The 19,728-nt window shown below is 37.7% G+C and overlaps 1 protein-coding gene across 5 annotated transcripts in view; it reads right to left on the bottom strand.

Annotated features, from left to right (window-relative positions):
- Sgcd (sarcoglycan delta) overlaps positions 1–19,728 on the bottom strand; it is a 940,103-nt gene that overhangs the window by 833,593 nt on the left and 86,782 nt on the right. The window contains exons 2-5 of one of the 5 annotated variants that reach the window (XM_074057628.1): positions 18,772–18,896; positions 16,205–16,384; positions 15,148–15,234; positions 14,831–14,951 (exon numbers count right to left, since the gene is read on the bottom strand). The exons of 1 other annotated variant lie outside the window; for it this stretch is intronic. The gene's annotated coding sequence lies outside the window, so the exon portion shown is untranslated. The remainder of the gene's footprint in view (positions 1–14,830; positions 14,952–15,147; positions 15,235–16,204; positions 16,385–18,771; positions 18,897–19,728) is intronic. 3 more of the 5 variants (XM_074057629.1, XM_074057630.1, XM_074057631.1) reach the window with 3 other exon arrangements.

Below are 19,728 nucleotides of genomic sequence, written 5' to 3'. Positions count from 1 at the left end.
TGAGCTGCCCAGTACCTGCTTCCCTCCCTTCTGAACCCTGATGATGGACACTTTTAAAGAAGTTGCTTACTTGATGAAAGCATGGTGGAACTTGACCAGGCATGGCTGGATGGGGTGAGGTCCATCCAAGGTACAGCAGCTCCAAGGTAGCCTACTAAGTTCCACATATCCTTGAAGAACAGTTTCTCCTTCGCACAGAGGGTGGGCAGAAAGTCTACACACCAGCCAGCTCGGGGATAGGTCACGAGCTGATGGCAAAAGCAGTGGGGCCAAGGGCCAAGTGGGATCGCCAACCTCTAACTGGATGGCCAGGGAAGGGTAGGATGAGGGGCATCTCAGCAAATTTTAATTTGACAGATACCATGGAGGTGCAGCTGTCTCCTCAATCCCACAAGCCAAAACACTTCTTATATCCCCAGCATTTAGATATGCCCCAGAGAAGAGGGACAGGCAAGGGGAGCTGACTTGTAAGGTCTTAAACCTGTAATAATTTTGCTAGACTGTCCATAAGTATGTACCCATAAAATGGGTGATGAAAACAGGAATTTTAAAGAAAACAATAGTAAAAATCTTGTCCTTTAGCTAAAAGAGTAGATTTTAGGTGCTCTTACCACAAAAATAAAAGGGCAAGTACATGGCACAATGGACATGGTTATGTGTTTGGCTGTGGTACCCATTTCATCATGTATCCTGTGGTCTCCCTTTCTGCGGGTCACATTCCAAGACTCCCCGTGGATGTCTAAAACCACAGAGAGTACTGAACCTTATATATATTCAATCTTTCCTATACCCACACATATGTATGGTAAAGTTTAACTTATAAGTTAGATAAAAAGAGAACAGTGATAATAAGAAATAGAAAAATTATAGAAATATACTGCAATAGTTATTTGAAATTTATGATTTATTTTTAGAATTTTCTATTTAATATTTTCATCTCACAGTTGACAGTTGGTAATGGAAACAATGGGAAGCAAAACTGTGGCTAAAGGAGGACTACTGTATGTACTTGAGAACATCATGTTCTACACCTTAAATATACATATCTGGAGGAACCAAAATGGCGTGTGTGCGTGTGTACATGCTGTTCAGTGAATCAAAACTGGTTTGGCTGTGCCAGAGTAGGATTTGGAGAAGGTGTAAAGGAAGAATCTCACTTTTCATACCTTTTATACCTCATAAATTGTTTTAGTTTTTTGCATTTAGCACATAATACTTTCTGACAAATAGTTTTTTTTCTTTTTTGCTTTTTGTTTGTTTATTTCAAAAATAATGATTATACTGTTTCTTATAAATGATTTCCCAGAGTACAGGTGGGTTGGACTCCTTGTCAAAGGGCACTAACCACAAGACATCACATTTTTGTCATATACACAGTGTAAGAAAGGAATAATGGGGGGACCTAGTGGTCATCCTTGCCATAAAGAAGAATAGATAACTGTAAAAAAAATTAAAGAATTATCACATGAACCTCATATGAGCTACATAGGCATGTCTTCTGCAACTATCTAAACACTGATGACTAAAACCCTTGAGCACAATTCTCTATCAAGGCCTACAAGAAGTCCTCTCTTAAATTGAAGTACCACCTCTATTCCCACCTCAAAAATAGTCATACATCAGCTTTTCATTGCTATCTACCTGAATAGGCAACTTCATTGCTTAAAAGCCATAGAACTACAACTGTTTATTTATCTTAAGTTCAATAATTATATGTAGCAAACTGCCCTGAAACCCTGACTTCAAATCAATAAATGTTTTAAATTTTTTTATTTATTCATTTATTCATATGTGCATACATTGTTTGGGCCATCTCTCCCCAACTGTCCCCCCTGCTGTCCCCCCACACCCCCCCTCACTTCCAAGCAGACCTGTTTCTGCCCTCTTCTCCAATCTTGTTGAAGAGAAGACATAAGCAATAATAAGAAAGGCATAGAGTTTTTGCTAGTTTGACATAAGAATAGCTATACAGAGAGATTCCTAGCATTGATTCCATGCACAAGTGTATTACAACCTGAATTGATTAATCTCTACCAGACCTCTTACTACTTCCTGATCACATTCCCAGGTATCTTTTGCATGCAGTTTACTGGCATGGTGTGGGAAGAGTACAAGGATGAGAAAGACAGTTCTTGCCTTGGAGAATTTACAGTCTTACAGGAAGAACATACATGGAAACAACCAATAATTATATAAGACAAAAGAAAGCAAGAACCACTAATAATTACAGAAAAAGAGCTGGAGGAGTAAAGAAAAGGAGGCGTCATTCTACATGGGTGTTTGGGCTGACCTTTAATGAAAGATAATGATTTAATAGGCAGGGAAGCAGCAAGGGCTGTCAGGGTCATGAGCAAAAGTAACAAAGTATGAAAGGAAGGCTGAAGTCCTTCCACAACTATATCAGATCTCCACTAAACCATGTTTTCTAGACCCAAGGCTCTGTCCATCCTTTTACATTCATATTCACTGTTTGCATGCAGTCAGAGACCACGTAAGTCGGCCCACTCTAAAATGATTAGAAAAAGGAAATAAATGAGAAATGCACTGGGTAAATGTGGGTCCCTTGAGAAGCCCAGGTGTCTGGGGGTAACTTGGGAGGCTCTAAAAATATAGATCTGTGAGACAGTCTAAGGTTTCCGCTGCTAATGTGAGAAGTGCTAAAGCCTAGCATGTAACAAGACTGGAGCTTGCAAAATGAATAGGTAGACTAGTTCCCTCTTAGCTTAAAAATTCTTCAAATTGGGCTCCAACTGAAAATAAATCATAATTTCAAGTAGCCAGCTGTGATGCATTTAGAACAATTCTTTTGATGTCTTCATCTGTTGGGGTCCATCATAGCTAGTGGAGTCACAGCACCCTCTATTGGGAAGGAGGTCTCCTGAGTTCCCACTACAACCAGGAAAACCTTCCCAGTGGGCAAATAAAAGGGGTAGTTGCTGTATATGATTCATCAAACCATCACCAAATGGTAAGGAGTTTTTCCTATCCAATAGATTTAACATGGCAAATACAAAATCAGCTTTTGCTTAGTGGTTATTTCTTTATGCTGAATTTCAGACTTTAATTCACTACCTTCTAACTTTCTTTAAAAACTGATATACATGTTCACTGACAATAGGAAAAGCATGCAAGATTTCCAGGAAGAAATAGCTAAAAAGACATAAAAAAAAAGCTAAAATACAATAAATCTCAAAAAATAGTCTTATTGAAATTTGAAATTCAATTCAAAATATTTGAGAAAAAGTAATCAAGTACTCTTTCCTTACGCTTACTCAATAACATTTTTTGCATGTTTATTATGGCCCCAATGTGTGATTTAATTAATGAATAAGGTGTTGTCATTAAGCTTACATGGAAGAAAAGGGCAGGTCAGCAAACCTTCTGATAGAGCAAATGAGACAAGTTCTACAACAGAGGTTAGCATCAGGAGCAGAAGACTCCTCACTCAGTCCTAAACACAGGGGTTGGTGTCCAGAAAGGGAACAATGCTTGCACTGTATTCTAAAGATAGTAATCAACCAGAGAAAACAGTGAAACACAAAGGCACAGACACATAAAAAGAGACTGGGTGTCGAGTGACCACCAGAATCACAAAGCAGAAGGTGCCATGCAGGGAGTAGCAGTAGGAGGGGCTGAGAATGAGACTTGATCAGTCATCTCAGGATTAAAAAGGATGTGAGAGTTCATATAGGGCTGGATCCCTAAACACCTCCAGTGAGCTGGCACTCAGCCCTTGTATGGTCACAGTGGCTCTCATCTGCACCCTGAGGTCTCTCAATACCAGATCAATCCCTCTTTTATCTATGGAACTAAAATCAATTCCGTTCTTTTAACAACAAGCATGGAAATGAATTGGAGGAATGATAAAAGATTTTCACCAACAATCATAACTGAGCTGATGTTAGGCTTAAATATCTAAGGTTAATATTTTCAGCATCTGTAATTGAGAACAAATAACCAAGTCTCTGACTCCAAAGAGAACACTTCGCTTGGGTGCTTTGTGGCTTTTATAATCAGCACAAGACTTCTGAGTGCAAGTGAAGAGGGTCAGCTCTCTCTAATTCCCAAAGTCCTTGCCTAAAGCTCTGTGTACTTCCCTGGAGAACCTCTATTCTCCTCATCAGGCCGAGCACCACTCGTACCACTCTCCCTACAGACTCTGTGGAAGCAATTACTAAGTGTGATCATGATTCTACTGATCAGACCCGTTTGCAGTACAAGGAAGCAAAATCAACCATGTTAATTTCACCTGAAGCCAAGTGGGGGAGGGAGGTGGCACTTGCCAAATAGAGAAATCACAGCTCCTCAGAGAAAGCAATTCAATTTGCAAGCTCTAATTGTAGGCGGAAATTAAAAATAATGGAAGTCACAAAGCAATTGCATACAAAAGTCCAGGTAATGTCAGTGAAAAGTGAAAGCATCCCTCAGTAAGCAAGTATACTTCTCCACCAGTTCTCTCCTATGAATCGGACAATTATTTCTACGTTTGCCACTACTTAATTAGCCAGAGGTTAAAAGAGCAGTGCAATACAATTTGAGAGTGAAAACACAGGCATACCTCGTCCTTTCATATTACACACATCTTACCAGATGACATGAACCAGGAGAGGTCCAGACACCATGGAGAGACAGTCAATGGAAACAAAAAATCAAAACCACAAGGAGCAGGTGAAGGCAAGAACACAAGTAAGAGTTCATCTCAGCAGCTTAAAGACTAAGATTTTCTAGGAATCAGACAGAACTGAAGTCAGGTATTGCCTCCATCCTTTGTAGCTAATTCACTTTGAACAAAGAATATAACCATAGAAGGGTTCAATTTGCCCATTTGCACAACCTTATATTGTAAGACTGAATCAGATGTAATGAATGTATAGCTTTCTGAGAGTATCTGAAGCATAACAGTCATTCATTCAATGACCTTAAGCTTAGAGTAAGAACTCCTGGCATGTAAGCAATAAGCAATACTTGCTTGCTAGATAAAATAGTAAAGAAGCAAGAAGAAAAAAAAAATGTGTGTTTGAAAAAAGGAGAGCCAACAACACCATGGGAGAATGGTATTTCCTGATAAAAGAATGGATGTAGCCCCCAGAAGTCATCTCTGTACTCCCTCATCTTCACAGCAGGTGGCATGAGAATGACCCCTTTTAATATTATGCTAATAATAAATTACAGAATGCTCAGTTCGTAATATAATTTTTTAGGTTTGAATAAGCAAATTTTTGTTTTGTCCATGAAGACACAGTGCCAGAGAAGTTACGATTTTAACCAAAGTCATATTGTTCAACCAATCAAGAGTTGATTACCCTGGTTAAGTTCACTGGCTCACGTTATGGGCTAAATATGTCATCTTCACCACCCCTAAAGTTCACATAGTGAAGGCTTGAGCTCCAAAATGCCTGCACTTGGACTTACAGCCATTCTGTATATAATTGAGGCTAAATGAGGTAATAAGAGTGAGGTCCTAATAAAACTGGATTAGTCTTCTTATAAGAACAGGAGACACCAGGAGTGTAAGCACACAGAGAAAGACCATGTAAAGACCTAGTAAGAAAGTGGCAAAGAGACAAGGAGGGGGCCTCAGAAGAAACCCACACTGTGGAAAGGATACCTTAATCTTGGGAGTTCCAGCCACCCATCTCTGACAAAATAAAATCCTGTTATTTAAGTCACCTGGTATTTTAGTCAGTTTTCATCATAGTGACAAAATACCTGATATGATCAACTTATAAGGAGAAAACATTTATTTTGGCTTATGGTTTCAGTTCATGGTAGCCTGGTCCCATTGCTATGAGCCTATAGGGAGCTCAGTAGAACATCATGGTGGGTAACATGTAGCAGAGCAAAACTGTTCAATTCATGGCAGCCAGAAGCAAAGAGAGAGTACTTGCTTTTACAACAAAACCCCTCCCTCTAAACTCATTAAGCTATGAATTCATACAATGGTTGAATCCACTCATGATGTCAGAACCCTAATGATCCAAACACCTCCTGTGAACACTGCTACCTTGGGACTCAATCATTCAACACAGGAACTTTTATGGGACATTAAAGATCTAAGCCATAACACCCAGTTTCTGACATTTTGTGATGGCTCCCTTAGCAAACAAATATACTGCAATGCCCTGACAGACAAGAGTCCAAATCCCATCACGATCACTTGCTATATATAGGGTGACTTGGGACAAGGCATTGAGTCATTTCCATTTCCTTGTCTCAGAAGCAGAAATGGTGTCATTGTCTACAACATAGTGTTACTTTTGAAGATTTGGAGAATTAAATGAGAGAATTCATTTAAAGATCCAAACACAATGTCAGACACATAGAAAGCTCTTGATAAGTATTAACTCCATGATTTTTATGATACAACCTAACACTTTTTGTTTTATGGATTTTCTCACTCTATCTTCTAACACTTTTGGATGAAACTATACCCACAAAGATCGGATGTCATCTACATTTTTTCAAATGAAGAAAGTATTAAAAAGGAAAAGCAAGATTGATGGAAACATAGAGGAATTGCTACTTTAGCTCCTTAATTGTATTCATTTTTCTCCAAACATGCTGTGAGTTTACCTTACCCAAACTAGGCTTCCTAAATTCATCTCCTCACAGCCTCCTTCAAGGCCTAAGGATGTGAATATTATCTTTATTTTCTTCTTATTGTTCTCTGAAAATAAATACAACCACCACTCTCTGGAAGGGAGGACAAAGGGAATGTTCTCTCATGTGTTAGGAAGACAATTTCTGGAAAATGCATTGGGATTAAAGAAGAGCATAGTACAATTTACAGGAACTAGCCATCACCTATTTACAAGGCATTATTATGTGGAATGATCCCGTAGCAGGTTTCAGAAAAGGAGACATTTTAAAACTCCATGAATTCTCAAGAAAAGAGACTCCCTTTAACATGGATCAATGGGGGAATTAGTTTGTGGATTCCAGGCTCACAAAGACACAAATGCCAAAGGAATGAGCTGTACTGCCTTGAGTGCTTACTGCCAAATGCCAAGAAGGATTACAGTTCATTTTGCCCCATTACTAGGGAATTTTCAGGTCTTTGGACAACTTACTCACAAGAGACCTTTTCACCTCTCAGCTACCTTGAGAAAGAAAAGAATGAGAAAAGACTTCATCACTGCCTTCAATGTCAAAACTTGTGACTAAGTCATCCAGCTCTCCATTAGGGCAGAAACAAGGAAAAACCAAACAGCAGTAGCTGTGTCAGATTAACCAGAGAATGTCCTGGCAGGGATACAGAGTTCTTGAACATCAGAAGTGCAGAGAGGGGCATTGTTCTTCTAATTCAGCTGGCTTTGAGATGGTCTCAAAACACTTCTTGTTTGCATCTACCATGGACTTTTTGTTATTATATTAGAACATACAAAGATATTTTCTTGACAGTCATAGCTAAGGTTTATTTCAAAAATTTTCAAGTATAGTAGTGTATAGTATATATTCATTTTCTTATTTCATCTTTATGGATAACAAAGTAGAAAGCAAAGTCTAATGGGAAGAAAGGATATTGGACTAGACTGTTCTAGATTTAAACTCTGGCTTTGCTTCTACTAGCTAAGCCTCATTCCTTTCATCCGAATGGGGATAATGACCCACTTCTTGGTGAGTTTTGCAATCATGTATACAGAATACCTGACAAATAGTGAAACCCAGTAGAAACCTAGCTATTAATACTACTGTTGTTTTCATAATCATAATATAGATTTGAAAATATAGAGAGAGAGATCAAACAATGCTCATGAGGTCTTTAAGTTAATAAGTATGAATCCAGATATGGCAGAAGTTGTTAAGTATCTCTTAGTCATTACCCAATTTCTTTCATAGTAGAACTTCTTATAAGGAATTATTCATAGTCAGTAAGTCCAGCTGAAAGATCATCTCAAATTACCTAGTCTCCCTTTTTTGTGACAGGGAGCCAGTAAAATATAAACAAATTTTTAGATGGAACATACAGAAAATCTCCTTAAGAGAAGAACAGACAGCTGGTGTATGCCCTTTCATTCTGTTTTGTTTTTCGTTTTGACACAGGATACCACTATGCAGCCCAGGCTAGGCTCATTATGTAGCCCAAGTTTGCCTTGAACTCATGATCTTCATGCCTCAGCCTCACAAATGCTGGAATTACAGGTGTATGCCACCATACCCTTGTGACATATGACTTCTTTCCCCTTCTTCACCTGTAGGTACATGTCTAAAGTGTAGATATGAAAGCTGAAGGGGCTCTGGCAGAAACACCGAAACACAAAACTATTCTGAAGATGAAAGTCATATTAAAAATGTTGGAAGACTAAGCTAAAAAGAACCTGGGGCACTCTTGGTGTTTAAAATACTCTTATTTCTGTCTTCTGATACTAGCAGCTAATATAATTCTTAACTGATATATTAGCTGTTTCTAACTCTAAATGTAGAGAATTCATTTAGAGTAACCTACTAGTTCTGTGTCTTGAGAAATCCATCAGTCCAAAGCAAACTGATATGGTTAGTCATCCAAAAGCATGGCTTCCTCTCAGAAGATTATCAAAACACAATAAATTTCCTCTCACACGATGAACACCTTTTCTCACTGAACAGGAAAATAAATGTTCCGGTTGAACTCAAGTCAATTGATATTTCCTGGTTACCTATATGCAAAGTAGTAGAGAAAAATCAAGAATAGGGTCTTTTTTGATGAGAAGCCCTGAAATCTGATTATAGTCAATGCTTTTATTCATAGATCCATAGATTCATAGATTTGCAGTCTAAATCAGATTCCTTTTGTCCTTCCTTCCTTCCTCCCTCCATTCCTCTCTGCTTCCTTCCTTCCTTCTCTCCTTTCTCCCTCCTTCCTTCCTTCCTTTCCTCCACTCCTTCCTTCCTCCCTCCCTTCCTTCCTTCCCCTCTTGTTCCCTCTCTTCATCCCTCCTTCCTACCTTCCCTCCCTTCCTTCTTTCCTACCTTCCTTCCTTCCTTCCTACATTCCTTCCTTCCATGAAGATCCTTGAGTACCTTCTAAATACTAGGAATGGTAACACCAAAAAATAAACATTATCCTTGCTCTTATGGAGCACCCATTGTAGGTGAAGGAGAAACAATAAATAAGTGAATAAATGAGCAGTATCACTTCATTCAAGGTTTTTGAAGCATTTCCTTTTACTAAGCAGAAAGAAAAGGTCTTCTAAAGAGGTAACATTTGGACTGAGACCTTTATAACAGGAAGGGTCCAGTGAATCAGAGAAAGGAAATGGCAAATGCAAAGATGTAAGCCACAAGGAGGTCTAGCTGATTAGAATAAAGCCAGGGAGAATGGAATGATGGAGCAAGGGTGGGAAAAGGGGGAGATGAAGTCACAGAGATAGAAGAGTCACATCTCTCAGGTCTTGTAAACTTAAGTTTTACTTTAAGTACAGTAAGCAAAATGGGAAGCCATTGGAGGATTCTAAAACAGAGAAGTAAGAAGATTGATTTATGTTTTTAAAAGATCACCCTGACTGCTGGGAAAAAGTAGATCATGAGGCTGAAAATGTGGCTTCAAAGGAAAACAGTTGGGAGCCCAATGTTGTAATCATATGAGAAACAAAAAATGGCGACATGGTGTCAGGGCACTGGATGGGAGAGCAATAGGTAGATTTGGGATACATTTTAGAGCTCAAGTTACTTGGTTTACTAATGAACTGCTTTTTATACCAGGAAAAGGATTCACCTTTCCAGAAACTTATTGTGTTATTTAAAATGTCAACTGTTGAAGAAATATTAATCTCTTGTATTTCTGGATCCTGAACTGACCATAAAATTATCAGTACAAGAAATAATCTCCACTGTATAAATAGGCAAAATTCTTTTACTCTCTGACATGTTTCTCATCACTTTACCATTCTGCTTTTGTCTAGCATTTTCACCTGAAAATCTTGGCACCACGTGGAAATGAAGTACCAGGAGCACATAGACTAATCCAAAGATCCCCTAGATCAACTAGTTATTTCACAATCAAAATGTTAATTCTGAAAAAATTAGGAAACCTCACCAAGATGGTACTATGCAGTGCACCATTTAACCTCTGAACACATGTTCTCCTTTCCTCTATTTTTATATCTAGAAGGCCTAATTCACAGGAGCAAAGAGATGCAGTCATTGTTTAGGAATCTGTCTCCTTGCTGCTTAGCTGCTAATGAATTCTGCAAGTTGCCTAAGTGTAGAGGAGGATTGCTTTTCTTTGTCTACTCTTTATTATCTTAGTTCCTCTCCTTGTCTCTTCTCTGCTTTCATGGAAGTACATTAATTGATATGAATGACTAGGAATGGAATCAGACAGATTACAGGAGATCTTGGTGCAAGTAAAATCAAACTATGACATGACTTTCATTATGAAGATACTTGAGTGTTAAAAAAATAAACGTGGCACTGTGCCTGGCACATTCTTTAAGGCTGAAGAAATGAAGGAAGAAACTATTTTTGTCTAACTCCCCTGGACCTGGGGCTGGAAGAGCTTCTATTTTTTTTATGTGATCCTGATTGGTTTTTCATTTGCATTGTCCTCTAATCTTTATAGAAAAGGAAACCAAGGCTCCATGAAATCAGGCAGTTTGCCCACCAATGAGGTAGGTCAGCAATTCAAATTAAGATTCTAGAACTCCAAAGCCTGTGTACTTGCCACACATCGGACTTCCCTCAGCTAGAGGGATGCTTTGGAGTCAGAGATGGGGACTCAAGATTTAACCACTCAACAGTTTGGGGACTCTGGATAAAATAACCTAATTTCCCAGAGCCTCAGCTGCATCTTTATGGTGTCTGGGGAGAACAGCACATGTGTAGATACTCTACAAGCTACAAATTTTATGACATATCATTATAAGTTTCAAAAACTGAAATAAATTTGAACAAGTATATTATCATACATAGAGAGTAATTTCCATTTATTTTCTTTATAAGCAATGAGCCCCTTATGAATAAGTGTTTCCTCAAGTTTTTAAAATGGGAGCTTTGACAATGAATACATCCAGAATACCTGCGATTATCAATATCATAATCATGACAACAATAGTGTTTCCTATTTATTGAATGTTTCCCTTTGCCACATTCTGTTACTAGTGTTAATTCATTCTCCACAAGGTCTTATACTGCCCATTTTGCAGATGAGGAAACAGAAGCATAAAGAGGCAAAGTAATCCATCAAGTGAAATACTGATTGTTAAAATACTTCTAGACATTGTAAGTGGAATGCAAATATTCAAGATTAATGCTCCATGGGCATTTCACTGGCTTTCCATTGCGACTTCAGTCCTTCCTAATCTGATTTCATCAGGTCCTGGTGACTCATGACAGGCTAATGACTTCTTTACCCTATGAGTTTCTCTCTTTCAGTCTGTTCCTGCTGTCCCTGTGTGGTAATCTGGGATTAAAACAGGAACATCAAATATGTATTTGCAGCTGAGCAGTTCTGAACTCCCTGGAGGAGCGGATTAGATACAGGGAAACTAGTAATAATGACACAGTAAACAACAAAAAGCTAGCCAATGTTTTGACTAACTTACTAAAGTCAATGTTTGCAGCCACTGCTTACTTTTTAAATCTATAGCATAAGAGTGAATATGTAGCTAGTCACAAGAAATTCTTCTACCTGTCTTTGGAGTCCTTGATGGTTTTGCCCAGGACCCTGTGCTACCACACACTGCACCCCAGTGGAGCCATATCAGATGCTATTTACTGAGCTCAGGGGCTGATACCCTAACCTGGGAAAGGAAAGACAGATAACTATAATGATTCATTTTACATGCTCACTCGATAGAGATATGAGGATCCCAGATTAAATAATATTCTTAGGTGTGTCTGTGGAGGTGTTTCCACATGAAATTAACATTTGAATAAGTGGATTCAGCAAAGTAGATTGTCCTTTCCAATGTGGGTGGGCATTATCCAATCAATTGAGAGCCTGAATAGGACAAGAAATAGATGAGAAAGGAACTTATCCCTTTTCTGTATCATTGTTTGAGCTGAGACATCTCATCTGCTCCTGCAGGCCTTACTGAGTTTCCAGCTGTAGAGAGTAGAGGTGGGACTTTGGGGCCTCCACAGTTATGAACTATTACGAAGAATTCCTCATAATAAATTACCTCATCATAGGACACATACCCATAATAGGATGTTCTATTGGTACTTTTTCTCTGGAGAACCTAACACAATGACCAAAGTTAGGAAGTAATAGCTACCCAGTGTTATTTAGTTAGATAGAACCTCAGTAGGGGAAACAGGAGGTAAGCACTTCTTCAAAACTTCTTAAAGCACAACGTATATATAGATGTGATCAAGCAAGGTTGAGGTTTAGTAAATATTTCCTATGTATGAGTTGCAGGTAGATGTTTTCTAATATATGTTCTTATATAATGCTTGTAATGACAAGTAAGACTGTCAGTGTGCACTCGGGTTACAAAGACTCAATATTAAAATAGTAAGAAAATTCTGGAGCTCAGCAGAAATGTTTTAGTATTCTTTACCCATCTCTCACTCCATGCCAGGGTTTTTCCAGACAACTGCCCGTGGATTTTCCTTTTGTTCTATCATTTAATCTACTTCAGTGTTTCTCAACCTCAATGTGCAAAATAATTATTGCCCAGGTTAGAGAGCCAAATCTTATTTACTGTGCTTCATGGTCAATTTCAGGACATCTCAAGGGTATTTCCAAGGCCTCTAGGTACAAGTGAGCAGGCTGCACTGAGCAGGAAGATGCCCAGCTGAAAGGAGTGGGTGTGGGGCTGGAACCCAGCAGTCCCTTGCAGCTCAGCAGATGCAGATGGAAGGAAGAGGTACCTTTGTGTAGCTCATTTTTTCAGAGATGGTCCATCTTTTAAAATCCACACAAAGGTACATATTGACTGGCTCTGAACCTGATTATTTCAACTATACGTGATTCATGCCTTAGGAGCCAGCCTTAGAATTTAAGTAGTTAGATGTAAGCACAGTGTTCTTCTGTTTATTTATGTACTTTCCTTTTCTCACTGGAATGTGAGCTTCAGATGCTCTGTGACCTTATTTAACCATTTCTGAGTCCCTAGCATATTACTTAGTTCCTAGAGGATAAGAAATACTCAACAAAGAATTACTGTGTGATGAAGTTCAAATAAATTTTAGAAAATAAATTAAATTTGGCCAGCATCCAATGACAGAGTGAAAAACATACATACAGATATGTATATCTGTATACACACACACACACACATGTATATTAGGCAATCATCACGTGGTACTTATAAAATCCTCAGATAGGCATTAGCATTTTTTTTTACCATCTTTAGTTGAGGAAACATATTAGGTATACTGACTTTTCATATTTTGTTAATATTAACTTATTTAATAGTATTACAATCGTGATGTGCTCTTGCCATTTTGCTGAAATATTAAGTGATATTGTTACTTTTCATTCTTTTGTAGCATCCTTGTTTCTATTCTGCAAAATAATACCCCATCCTAATCAAAGCTGTGCTCTGATGAATTAAAACCCTCTTCTATGGCTGGATATTTAGACTCCTTCTAGTTGTCACTGTTAAAAATAACACTTCAGTGACTATTCCTGTAGATAAGCCTTCGCCTTAATCCCTGATAATTAACTTAGAATACAATCCAAGATGTGAAATAAGTGAGTCAAAGAGAATCAGCTTTTAAAGTCTCAAGATGCACATTTGTTTTTTTAAAATTTACCTGGTATGTTTTGTCTGCTTAAAAGTAATAAATGTAGGTTTGGGGTATATGCTGGGTAATTTACTCAGTTGTTTTATTGCTTTTTCTAACTTTTGCTTTATAAGGATATTTATGTTATTACCACTGTCATTATCATCAAAGGCTAAGATTTATGAAGCACTCACCGTGGGGCTGGGCTGGGCAATTGCCGTGCATAATTCCACTTAAGCTTTACAACAAACTTATGGGGTCAGCATGGATGTTAATCCCATGTTGTCTATGATGTCAAGAACCTTAAGAATCAAAGGACAAAGTGAAGCCCTGCTCTGGTTGTTGTCAAAGCTGTGATCTTGACTCCACCAGCTTTTTTTCAACAGAGGGATCTCTCAGGTAGAGGTTACTTGGAATGTACATGATAAGGTGACATAACTAAAACCCTTTTATCTGTATGGCAGATAAAAGGTCACAAGCACAGGCACATATATTATTTTAAATAACTGCCAAAGCACATTACATTACCAAATCATCAATGACATTAATGAGTAGATTTTTTTCCCAATATGGTCTGTCTAGAGGCGCTCTATCTGCTAAACATGACCAAGGAACAAGAGAATCTAACCAGTGTTGCCTAATTTCACATTCATGGTGCTTGGGTCTTGCAAAAAAAATAAAAGTTCAAAGTAACAACCACATCCATCCACCTTAATCCCTCTAACCAAATTAATGACCACACAGTCATTTCATTAGAATTTTACATCTTAAAATACAGTTCAGTCCAGGGACAGGCTAACATTGTTTTGATCACTTACAACTATATTTCTGATCATGACAGCAACGTGTTGAGGATACAAGACTGTTATTGGTACATCTGCATCTTCCCTTTGAAAACCCTTGAGGAAAAAGTGTTGTGTGATGGTTAAACATATGGACTTTCAGTCAGGCTTCCTGGTTCAAATTCTGGCTCTGCCACTAAATACCCTGAAGGAAACAATTAGGTTTGTAAGCCTCAGCATGATGTGAGGATTGCTGATTTTGTAAGGTTGTTGTCGGGATCAAGTGACTTTATACAATGGGATAAGTGTGTTTTATCCTCTCATTGTTATTGTTACTCTCATTATCGTCATCACTATTCCTTCTTGTCAGTAGTCGCTTTTCACCTGACACATACCTGCTTCTCCAGCTGTCAACTGAGAAGATAGAGAATTCAACTCTGCAGAACTCACAACAGTCAACTGATTCCATGTAGTACCCTTGGGTTATTTCCATTTTGGGAAGAGAAGGTTTAAAAGCTGCAATACAAAGAAATGAAACTCTCAAGGTAGAATTTTAAGTTTGTGGAATAAATATGAGCTATATTTTTAAGAAAATAAAATATCTGAAAGTACACTGAGATTTTAAAATGTTCGAACTAGAAGAAACTGTGGAAATATGTAGTTATTCTAATTTTACACCTGGAGAAACTGAGTCCAAGAACGGTGGGTTTACCTGTCTCAGAGAACCCACTGTGCTGTGACTGTAATCCAGCTTTAGGATTCTTTCCTCTCCACTGCAACATGTTATTTGTTCTCTTATCTACAAATAATCGACAGAAAATTCTTGGAGGAAAAATGTGTAAAAACAGAAGCTGCAACAGGAAAATCTAGAAGCTCTACATTCGTATCAAAATGTTCAAAGTGGAGTGAAAATAGCTCTTTGCTAGGCACCTTCCTTCTCAACTACCTCCATTCCCAAAACAAGGAGTCCAAAATTCCCAGTCCACAACTCTGTAGCCTGTAGCCCTCTGTCCTCTTATGGCCTGCCTTTTCAGCCTTGACCTTCTCATTGGAGGTAGATCCAGTCAAATCTGAACTCTTCTTTTGAGTCCCCCTCCTCACATCCACTGCTGTGACCTGCCCCTTGTTCTTCTGGAATACCCTCCACCCTGGCCTCAATTCTGTCATCGGAATCCTCTCAATACTTATAAATGAGTTTTGGCTGCTCCCCCACCTCAATAAAGCCATTCTCCTTCTCTTCTACATGTAAATAAAACATATTTATTCTCCACTCAGAGAATTCTCTCATAACTCCATATGGCATTTCATTGCTGTTGGTATATGCATTTTACTTCCCCTGCTATATTGAAAGCTTGTTCAAGACTAAATCATAACTTAGTTTGTTTCCCAGCAATCACTATGCTGTCTTTACAAAGTATCTGCTGAACTGAAGGAGGAAAAATAAATTCTGCATGCCTGAGTCTTCAGAAAATCTTTAGTGAAACTTTCTTTATAGTGCCTCTATTCTAAAACATTTTTGCTTTATTCCAAGTTATGGTGTGAACATGAGGTATAGATCATTTTTTCAAGTATGTATATATATGTTTTTTTTCTCCTGTGAAAGACTGTTAACGTTCTTTGTGCTGTGGTGTTCAGCAGCCAGAAAAGTGAGGAGCCCAAGACCTTCACAGAAAAGACCCCCCACCTGCCATTTCACCTCAACACAGCAGTGATACATTGACCTTTTTTATGTATTCAGAAACATTCAGACTGGGAGTGGTGGTACATACTTGTAATCACAGCTCCTCATGAGGTGAAGATAAAAGGATTGCAATTTGAGGCCAGCCCAGGTAAGAGTTAGTGACATTAAAAACAGATCTGGTTGTAGATGGCTACAATCTCAGCTATTGCATCGGCTAAAGAAGGAGGTTCAAGGTTAAAAAAAAATTTTAAAAAGCAGGAGACCTTATCTGAAAAACAGACAAAAAGCAGAAAGACTGTGGACATGGTGCTAGTGATAGAACACTTGCCTTGTAAGCACGAGGCCCTGAATTCAGTTTCCAGGACTGAAAAAACTTTATATGGGAGACCTTTATCTGTGAAAAATTCTCTTGCATTGCTTATGGGCTAGTATTTCCCTTGGTACCTATATACAAATTCCATGGCATTTCAATTAATCTTATTATTTCAGAAGAAAAGGAGATTTCATTAACTAAAAAGCCAAAGGAGAGTAACATACAATTTACCTGAGTGGAAATACAAATAATAAGCAAATTAAGAAAAATGATCATCATTACAAGGAAGAGAGATCCTAATCGAATCAATCTCAAAATATCATTTTAATCCTATGAAATTAGGAAAACAAACATTTCTAATGATTCAACCTATTTTTGGCACAGATATGAGAAAAGCAGTTCCCACTGGCCACTGATGGTGGCAGAGAAAAAAATTGACAGAATGAAAACATCAGAAGCAAAACAGAAGAAGCACAAAAGCATTCCAGCCCTCACGTCCAATAAACCTATTTTTGTGATGATGTACTTTAAAAATAATTGGATGGAAGGGAAAATGGCACATGTGCAGCAGTATTTATTGCAGTATTACTAAGGATAACATAAAGGAAACAATCTAAATATGCAACAATGGTCCAACGACTCAGTAAATTCCAATAGATCACCATGATGAAACTTTTGCTGCTAAAATGGTTGCAACCACATAGAAATGGAGAAAATGTTTACAAGGGACAGTTAAATGAGAAATGCAAAGTATAAAATGATACACAGACTATGATGGCAATAATGTCAACAATAAATAAAGTGAAGGCTTGGAGAGCACCATTTTAAAATGAAAACTGTTGGGCAGTAGCTGTGTTCAGGCATTGGGCTAATGGAGGACTTATATTTTAAATAAATAATATCCTCAAACGTCTTAAAAATTAGCATTTTCTTATTATCCAAACTACTTTTGCAACAACCTTTTGCTTACCAAACTCATGCAATTCCTAACTGTTTTTCCACTGTTACCTTCTTAGCTAGTTAATATGCTTATCAGGATCTGTGTATGACTTACTCATTCCATTCAAAGTAAATTCTAGTCATAGCTGTACCTTTTCCCCACAAATCCATGAGTTCCCACATTTCCTACATTTTGCTCAAAGCTCATCTGCTCTAGAAAGCCTTTTTTAGGGATTAAGAGTCATTTACTATCTGCTCCATAACCAATTGATTTATTTCCATTAGTTGATATATCCTGCAAGCATTCCTCAGTTGCTAGGTAATATGTGCTTTTGTCTGTCTGAATAAATTTCAAAATCTTGAAAGAAAAGACCAAGTCTTCTTCCCACTCGCCACCCCCACACTATTTCCAAATATGCCACTGCATTTCTTTTCATATAGGAAAAATTGGCTCAATGGACTGAAATCTAAATTTTCTGACATCACCATGCCCCCTCAGGTTTCTTGCAAATACAGTTATCAATAAATGTCTTCCAATGTGCTGAACCTGTGTACATTTGGCTTGATTTTTGGTTTTTTGTTTGTTTTCTTGCTTTTCAATCTTTATTCTTCACTGTGAATTTTTGTTCATAACAATTTACTTTTACTATACATTATATATTTGCTTTTGTACAGTGTACAACTAATATTCCTGAGAGATCCTCTGAATTCTGCCTTTATATTGAAAATAGATAATAAGTTAGTCCGACTTCACAGATTTGGCTTGCAAATTTCTCAATAAACCATCATAGGGAAGTATAGCAAACAAGAAACAGGTAACGAACAAAAAATGATGGAAGTCCTTATCAGTTTAAAAGATTAGAGAACATGAAAAACTAAAATACACAGTCTGGTTAGGATTTGAGCAGGTGAACAACACAGATATGTTTGAAATAAAATTTAAAAAGTGAAGTAAAAACTTCCAGTACATGTGCTAAGACTAAGAGAAGCAAATAATAATTTTAAGAAATGTGTTTGAAGTATTAAATCTGTTAGTAGAATGCTTACTTGATATCAGGATTATATATAAATTGTTTAAACATAAGATATAACCACTTATTAAAATGTCCCTCAATTGAAAATGTGTAATTTTATTATAATTAAGACTTATAATCAAAACCATTTTATTTTGACTTTCAAACTTTTTCTGTAATAGGAACTTTTGCCATGTTAGTAAATCCAGTCAATAGGATTTAGTTTGTGGTTGATAATTTATGACACTGAAAAGATATAGGGCATTATTTTATATGACAAGTAGCTATCAGGTTTAAAGAATTTATATCGGCCCATTCCCTGATTTTTCCAAGTAAAATGTTTGGTATTCTACTCCTATATCCCCATGTATATTCAATTATTGTACTTACCCTCTTATATTTATTCATTCAGTTATCAAAAATATGTACTGAGTGTCATTTGTAGCTCAGTAGTGTGTTGTGATTTCCACAATAAATGACTAACTCATTCTCCTTACTCCCATGAAGCTTAGTGCCTAGAATGGGAAACAGAAATTTAGAATTATGAAAATAATCAGTTCTACTGTTGAGAAGGGAAAACATGGAACAATGAAGGTATATGAAGCAAGAGGTGAAAATCTAGTCTCAGAGGACAAAGAAGGTCTCCTCAGAGAAACTGAATGTCCTGGGATGCAGGAAAGGGAAAGAAGAAAACTGCACCTTCGAGTGTGCAAGGTGCATTTGGAAACAAAAGCAGTGTGGCTAACACCCCTAATGGGTAAGATAAGACTAGAAACTACATAATATATAGCAATTGGTAGACATAGATCCCTGAAACCACGTGGACTTAGTTTATCCTAAGAGCAACAGCAACAGTGAGTCACAGAAGTACCTCTTATGTCACATTTGACAATGAAAATTCTTGTTTCATAGTCCCACTGCTACTATCTTGGATAGTTCCTGACACGCTGGGCACTCTATATTCACAGAATGACTGAAACAGTGAATTGTCATTCATTTCTCCATCAAAAGAGTATGAGATTCTGAGTTACTGAGGACGCTGAGTTAATGGGAATAAGAAAGGGAAGATGTCAGTCATGACTGTTGTACCATCTATGCTTTAATGGTGGCATGTACACTGACAACCAATTACAATGACAACCATATACACTGACAGCCAATGTCCAAAGGAATGAATTAAGAGGCTACTAGACAAGTGGCCTTGTGTATAACAAAAGCAGAAACCTGGCCAATGCTGGATCCTGGAGCAATCTCCCTGGAAAACCATCAAACCCCAAGCAAACGTTCTGAGGTTACAAGTCAACAATGTAAGCTTTCAGAAGAATCCCAAGCAGGATGTCAGCTCAA

The sequence above is a fragment of the Castor canadensis genome, chromosome 16, assembly GCF_047511655.1.
Source record: "Castor canadensis chromosome 16, mCasCan1.hap1v2, whole genome shotgun sequence".
In the NCBI taxonomy this organism is placed as follows: Eukaryota; Metazoa; Chordata; class Mammalia; order Rodentia; family Castoridae; genus Castor; species Castor canadensis.
Note: the sequence above shows the minus strand (reverse complement) of the source record. Positions and strands in the feature narration are given on the sequence as shown.